Source organism: Balaenoptera ricei, chromosome 3 (genome assembly GCF_028023285.1).
Source record: "Balaenoptera ricei isolate mBalRic1 chromosome 3, mBalRic1.hap2, whole genome shotgun sequence".
NCBI lineage: Eukaryota > Metazoa > Chordata > Mammalia > Artiodactyla > Balaenopteridae > Balaenoptera > Balaenoptera ricei.
In genome coordinates this window covers 90,408,559-90,416,886 of record NC_082641.1, presented here as the reverse complement: position 1 = coordinate 90,416,886, position 8,328 = coordinate 90,408,559, and positions in this window count along the sequence as shown.

Genomic DNA, 8,328 nt, shown 5'->3' with positions numbered 1-8,328 from the left:
ATCCAGCCACACTAAAACAAATAGGACAAACAGAGAACACCCTCCCACCATCATTCCCACCCCTAGTAAAGGGTCATATGATCAGGAGGGAACCCCCAGCTCCAGGATTCTCCTTAAGAAGCAAAGGAGTTAGACCACACACCTAGTGTCCCAGCTTCTCTCAGTGCTACCCAAGAGCCTGGTTTGAATCTTGCCTGTCTCAGAGAGTTAACAGGATCTGGCATTTGCTAGTCCCTGGAGTTACAGAGAACAAAATGATTTCAACTGGTGTACAGGCACTCACCATGGCTCTTCCCTTCAGTTCAGCACATAGTGACAGGCAATAAACCCCAGCTTCTAGCTTCTCCCTGAGGAGTAAAAGAGGTGAATCACACATCTAATGTCCCAAGTTTTCATAGTGCTGCCCAAGGAACCGGCTTCTCACTTGTCTCACCTGTACTGACAGGACCTGGCATACTCTAGGTTCCTGGGGGCTGCTAAGAATAAAGAAAACAGGCTGGACTAGTACAAAAGTTTGAGAGGCCTCCAGAATCTCTATCTGGACTTATTGGAGGGTCTTCTCCTGTACAAGGTCAGTCCATGAAGGCTGGGAAAAGTGGCTGCTTTATGTAATGCACAGGCACAAACACAGAGACTCAAGGAAAATAAAGAAACAAGAAAATGTGTCCTCCCATGACATCCCCTCAAAAAGAACAAGATAAACCTTCAGAAACCAACCATAATGAAATGAAGATATATGATTTACCTGTCCAATGGAATTTTTTACAGAAATAGAAAAAAAAATTATAAAATTCATATGAAACTGTAAAAGACCATGAATAGCCAAAACAATCTTGATAAAGGAGAACAAAGCTGGAGGTATCACACTTCCTAACTTCAAAATATATTACAAAGCTACAACAATTAAAACAGTATGGTACTGGCATAAAGACAAACATATAGACCAATAGAACAAAATAGAGATCCCAGAAATAAATCCACACATATATGGTTAACAGATCTTCAACAAGAGTGCCAAGAATACATAATGGGGAAAGGATAGTCTCTTCAACAAATGGTGTTGGGAAAACTGGATTTCCACATGCAAAATAATAAAATTGCACCCTATCTCATACCATACACAAAAATCAACTCAAAATGGATTAAAGACTTAAACATAAGAATTGAAACTATAAAACTCCTAGGAGACAATACAGGGGCAAAACTTCATGACATTGGTCTTGGCAATTACTTCATGGATGTACCACTAAAAGCACAGGTAACAAAAACAAAAATAGACAAGTAGGACTACATTAAACTAAACAGCTTCTGCACAGCAAAGGAAACAATAGAGTAAAAAGGCAACCTATGGAATGGGAGAAAATATTTGCAAACTGTGTATCTGATAAGGAGTTAATTTCCAAAATACGCAAGAAACTCAAACAACTCAATAGCAAAAAAAGCAAAACAAAACCAAAAACACAAAAAACAAAAACAAAAACAAACTAATAACTTGATTTAAAAATGGGCAAATGACTTCAACAGACATTTCTCCAAAGAAGACACACAAATGGCCAATAGGTGTGTGTGTGTGTGTGTGTGTGTGTGTGTGTGTGTATGTATATGTATATGTATATGTATATGTATATGTATATGTATATATAAGGTGTGGATATATAAAGGTATATATAAATGTACTCAACATAAATTAATCATCAGGAAAATGCAAATCAAAACCACAAGATATCACTTCACACCCATTAGGATGGTTATTATCAAAAAAACAAAAGACAATATATTTTGGTGAGGATGTGGAGAAAGTAGAACCCTCGTAAAGAGTTGGTGGGAATGCAAAATGGTGCAGCTACTATGGAAAACAGTATGGAGGTTCCACAAAAAAATTAAATATAGAACTACCATATGACCCAGCAATTCCACTTCTGGGTATTTATCCAAAAGAACTGAAATTAGGATATAGAAGAGATATTAGCACTTTCAGATTTGTTGCAGCACTATTCACATTAGCCAAAATACAGAAACAATCTAAATATCCAAGGATGGATAAATGAATTTTAAAATGTGGTATATACATACAATGGAATATTATTCAGCCTTAACTAAAAAGAAGGAAGTCTTACCATATGCAACAGCATAGATGAATCTTGAGGACATTATGCTAAGTGAGGACATTATGCTAAGTGAAATAAACCAGTCACAAAAAGACAAACCTTGCATGATTCCACTTACGTGAAGTAGCTAAAATAGTCAAATGTATAGCAGCAAAGAATAGAATGGTAGTTGCCAGTGGCTAGGGTTGGGGGAGAGGAAATGGGCAGTTGCTAATCAGTGGGTGTAAAATTTCATTTCCGCAAGATGAATAAGTTCTATAGATCTGCTGTGCAATGTTGTGCCTATAGTTAACAATACTATAGTATTTTACACTTTAAAATATGTTAAGAGGGTAGATCTCATGTTAAGTGTTCTTGCCACAATAAAACAAGGTAAAATAGGAATTTCAACTCCAAAAAACAAAAAAAGGCAGCAACAACATAGAATGGGAAGCTGGAGCCATTTGCGTGTCAGTGCTAACTTCAAACAAATCCATGTTGATTACTATGTTGTTTTCTTCTTTTCCTCTCTCCTCCCCCCTCCCTTTTCTTTCTTTATTTTTTTCCCCACAATTTTTGAGCCCTCTACTGTTCCAAGAACTATGCCAATCACAAAGTTTATGAAAACAAGCACTAAAGAAGTTCACAAGCTGGGATTAGGAAGGTCATGGTGGTGGGGAGAGGGCAAAACATGCATCACTATTATACTACAGTATGAACAGTATTGTAATAGTGACACAAAATGCCTTGAAAGCACAGGGAAGGTGTGACTCATTCACCATTTGTAGGGTGTAATCAGGAATGTTTTCCAACACTTTGGGTCTCAGTATCGGGGAACAGTACTTCTGAAAAAATAATTTCTATTGCTTAACCGTGGAACCTTGTAATTGGCCACATTTTCTTCTCTGCTTTGACTACTAGGACGCTCAGAACCAATACATGGTCTATATTCTAAAGTAACTCTAGTTCATTATGACAATCATTTCATATCTTAACCTGATCCCTGGATATATCTTATTTTTATAATGTTCTCATTTATTTTCATTCTGTTGTGTTTTGTACATTTGTGTAAAATATTCCAAAGCCTTTGGTAATGAAGCATGCATAAAGAAATTATGTCCATATATGCCTTGGTGAGTAATTTTTAGTTATTTAAAATAAATAATATTCTTAAGTGATAATTTGAGCATTGATAGTAATTCTTTTATAGTAACCCTATGATTCTTATTTAAATAAATAAAGTAATATGCACTGCTTAAAGAAATGATAGGTAAATCAATAGGATAAAATAAACAGCCAAGAAGCCAATATTAGTATATATAATAATTTAATGTAAGATAAATGTAGTATCACACCTTTGTGGGGGAAAATGAATATTCAATAAGTAGTGCTGGGATAATTAGCTCATCTTTGAAAAAAAATAAAAGTTTACCTTAATCAGATAAAACTTTTGATGGTTTAAAGAGTGAAATGCTAAAAATTAGCCTCAAACAAAGGAGAAGAAAATGTATTTAGTATTTATCAGATCTTGATGTTTGGAATGCCTTTTAAGGAATTAATAAGTATAAAAATCAAAACAGAAAAGGGCAGTAGAATTGGTCATAAAATATAAAACTTTCTATATAAAAAAATACCATAAACAATTTTAAATGGCAAACAATATACTGGGAGCTGTTACTTGACGTGGAATATGCTAGCTCAATACATAATATCTTAAATATGTAAAGAAACAAGAAGAAAAGAGCCCTAACATGGTTATAAAAGTGAGCCAAGGGCTACAACAAAGAATTCAGAAAAGAGAAAGACACAAAAGGCCACTAAGAACAATATATTAACACATTTGTCTCTGTAATCTCAGTTTTTAGGATTTTACCTAAGAAAACAACCTGTGGTGAGTCAGATTCATGTTATTAGGATTTGTATGGAGCATTATGTAGAATAGTGAAAAACTGGAAATATCCTAAATGTCCAGCGATAAAGGAATCATCACATAAATTTCAAAGATAATGTAATAAAATGGGAAAAAAAACTCATAAAACTTTCAAAAATAACTTTATAAAACTAATAATTTTTTTTTTAAATTTATTTATTTTTATTTATTTATGGCTGTGTTGGATCTTCGTTTCTGTGCGAGGGCTTTCTCTAGTTGTGGCAAGCGGGGGCCACTCTTCATCGCGGTGCGCGGGCCTCTCACCATCGCGGCCTCTCTTGTTGCGGAGCACAGGCTCCAGACGTGCAGGCTCAGTAATTGTGGCTCACGGGCCCAGTTGCTCCACGGCATGTGGGATCTTCCCAGACCAGGGCTCGAACCCGTGTCCCCTGCATTAGCAGGCAGATTCTCAACCACTGCGCCACCAGGGAAGCCCCAATAATTTTTAAAATAACCTTAAAGTGCTAAAAACTATGATTCCAAGACTAGATATGTAAATAAATATAATAAAATAACAGGTAGTAGGAATATAATCAATTTTCAAAGCAACTTTTTTTTTCTCAGTCTTCTACAATGAGTATATGTTAACTTTACAGACAACAGCAAAGTTTCTTAAATATTGAGGAATTTTGAAAAGAAAAAGGAAAATTCATTTCTTTTGTATGCTTTACTGATTTTCAGAGAGAAAGAGGAAGAGAAATACATTTAAGAGGAGTGTATTTAAGCCTCCTGTTCCCAAAGCAACCCCAGAAAATATAGTCCTTCAAGCTTCCATGTCTTATTCAGAAATGCAGGCATTGAACATGGTCTTACATGGCCTGAATACAGTCATGGCCTCCTGCAGCTGCTTGTGGTAGGGGGCAGGGCAGCAACACCTTTCCTTTGCAGATGCTCAGTTCCCTGGTGTTCTTGCAGCCTTTTCAAGCAGGGCCAACCTCACAGAATGAGGGAGGGTCAGAGGTTATATCTAAACTTGGTTTAACATCAGACTAGGTGCTAAGGAGCTGGATAAATGCAGGCCTGGCTGACAGGGACACTGCATAGAGTCTACACAAAAGAGCCTGTGCTTTGGCATCTTCCAAGCTTGGGTGCCCTCCAAGTGCCCCTTCCTCTCTGTCTCCTCCAAGTTGAGCGACAATAGCAAAACTACTTAACCTTCTTGAGTCTCAGTTTCCTCAACTATAAAATAGAAATGATAATCTCTGCCTCATGGTGTTGTAAGCAGGGCTTCCAACCAGGCAGCCCTCAATGGTTCAGCTGTATTGATTGCTAAAATATTAAAAATGTTCAGTACAAGTTGGTAAATAATCACTGCCCAAGCCTCTACAGTGTTCCCCATGGCCCCTACTCATACTTCTCTATAATCTTCCAACTAAAGACACAGAGGGGCCTCCAGGTCCCTGCTCCAGCCCTGTTTGAGGGTGCCATTTGAATCATCCATGAAGTTACCTTATTAGTTGTTAAATGTTTTGAATATCACCCCTTGTTGTGGGAATTAAATATGAATGAGGTGATTCATATCCGTGAGATTATAGACTGCAGAGATTTGGAGATTTTTTTCAAGACGCATATACTTGCAGTAACCGACCCAGGTCAAGAGGATATTTTTGTTCCTTGGGACCAAGATACCTTCCCTAAAAAGGTAAGGAAGACTTGAGGAGAGGGTGAAAGAGAAGTGAAGAGTATGACCCAAAAGCAACTCTCTTGGCCTTTAATCACTGCCTATTCCAAGTTCAGAGGATTGGGCAAGTTCAACCATTCATTAAGCCTCATTATGTAATCACCAGAAGTGACCTTCCTTAGCCTTGTTACTTTGCATATGAAGAAGAGAACTAGTTTTTTTCACAGTAAAAATAGTTTCTCTGAAGAGAAAGTACCTGGCCTCAGATTTTAATAGATCATCTGAGAGTTTCTGACACTGATAAAATTTAAGTGTTGAACTTATGGTCTATCTGGTTTCAAGGCTGGGCTGCCAACTCTTCAGAAAACAGAGGCACTAAGAAAAAAAACCCTTAGTTTATGATTCTGGTCTTTTCTCCAGGGTATTTTGTCCATTCCTTACAAAGATGGACCTAGAATAGTCTGCTCAGAGATATTTCATGAGAGTGATCACTAATTCTGGTAGATACCCCTCATAATGGACAATCCACACTCTTACTCTTTTCCAAAGCATTTTTTTGCCCTTTCATGAGATAATATTGAGAAACCTTCTGGATACTGATGATCTAACACAAATTTGTTAAGAAAAAATATTGTCTACATTTTCTAGAAATATGCACATTAATGATACCAAAGTGAGTACAACTTACATAGAATTACTTCTTTCTTGTTCTTGATGTAAATGCTACAAAAACATAACATGTGATATTTAACTGGCCCAGCTGCCAGAGACATTGTTATTCAGTTGGAGTGAGAATTATATTAATCTGAGTGTACTTAAATGGGATAGAATTCAGATACTTTTCTTTCACGTGCTAGGTTTCCTGTTAAAAAATGTGGCTTTCTTAACACTATATGCTCTACCCATTCTCGGTTGTTATTAAGTCCTGGGGAAAAGAGAACGATCCAAATTCTTGTGCCCATGTCTATTCTTTTGGCACTTAATTTTGCACACCTGCTCTACCAATTTGGAGACCTGATACTCAAAAGGCTCCAGTGCCCCTAAAGACAATTTCACGAACTATTACTGTTCTTTTCCTCCAGGATTAGAAAACCTTGTGAACCTCATGACCAAACTTTGGATGAGGGCAACCTGCACTTTTCACAGGTGTTCTTGTTTGTGACAAAGGACAAATTAAGTCTCCAAAAAGACTCATCTGCTAGCTTTTTCTGATGACTTCTATTTCAAGGTCTTCTCTCTCTAATTAGCCTCCCCAAATGGACTGTTTAATGCATAACTAATCTTGAACTTGCTCTTTTCTCTGACTGAAGAGAAAATTGCACTTCATTTTGTTGAGCTATGGTGCTTATGTTGCACATTTAACAACGAGTGATATTTTAGAATTCTAGATGGCAGCTGTTCAGAGTTTTCTCATTGGCACTATTAGATTGGGAATTACTAATGGTGAATATATAAGCCCTCTTTAATATGCAATCTAATTAAAATTTTTCTAAATATTTAGCTTCTTAAATTCAAATAATCTTCCAAAGTATATTACTCTAATGTGAACAAGGAGCATTCTTTTTAGGATCCAGAGGAAAGTTGAAAGTATTTATAACCTTTATTATGTGGCCAGATAAATCATTGATGACAATATAATGCAGTGTGTTGATCTTAGCATCTTCCTAGCTCCGTATTAACATCATTTTATCTATTTCTATTATTTTCTTTTCAACAGTAAATAAAATACTTCAAAAAAATTGAGTCTGGAAAAACAAAAAAGCCATACTTGCTCTGTGTTGTTTTACCAAAGTCATTTTTTTTTAAGTTTGTTTTTGTTTGTCATTCTACAGCAAGTAAAGAAGTGGAACAAAATAAATATACACAAGCTGAAATACTACAAGCAAATAGAGTTCACAACATGATTCCTTTCAATGCTTGATGCCACACTTAAGTAGCCAACAAACAACAGTGTCTCTCCTGTCCCTACAAGCAGACAGAGTTCCCTTGAAGCAAGTAAGAATCTGTGGGCAAAGAGCCCAGCGTATTGGAAAAACTTCCTAAACTTTTCTTTCTAAGAAGTACAGCCCTTACCTTTTTAAAGGAGCCTTGAATTGAATAGAAAGTGGGAACAAAAGCTAAAAATCCTTAGGTTTTGGGGTGGGGAGATATCAACCAAGGAAATAAGAAATTGAGAAGAGTCGCAGAATAAAAGAATGAAAAATGGTATAAAACAGGTGCTCTAGGGTGGACTTCACAGAAGGAGGAGGAGGCACTTATCAGGTGGAAGAGGAGAAGAGAAAGTCCCAGACGTAAGGAAACAGAGAGTCGCATGAGTGCTCAGAGTTACACACACACCATGTCGCCACCCCGCTGTACAGATCTGTCTCCAACTGAACACAACAGGAAACTAAAATGGATCTGGGGCTTGGTTTAGGCTGAAGCTCTAAGACAATAGGCAGAAACTGCTCCCAGATTCCAAAATGATGCACCTCTGCAAGGCTTGTATCACACATGGTCCAAAGCCAGTCTTGCCTTTCTCAAAAGAAGGGTAGGAAATCGTTGAAATGGATGCCTACCAGGTCGCTAAGGGAAAAAATGGGCTGTGTTTGGGGAAGATATTGTATTCAAAGATGGAGATGTACCACAAGATATCCAGGGACTGTGAGAGGAAGCCAGCGATTGGTAAAAGCTTGTGTCCACATCAAGGG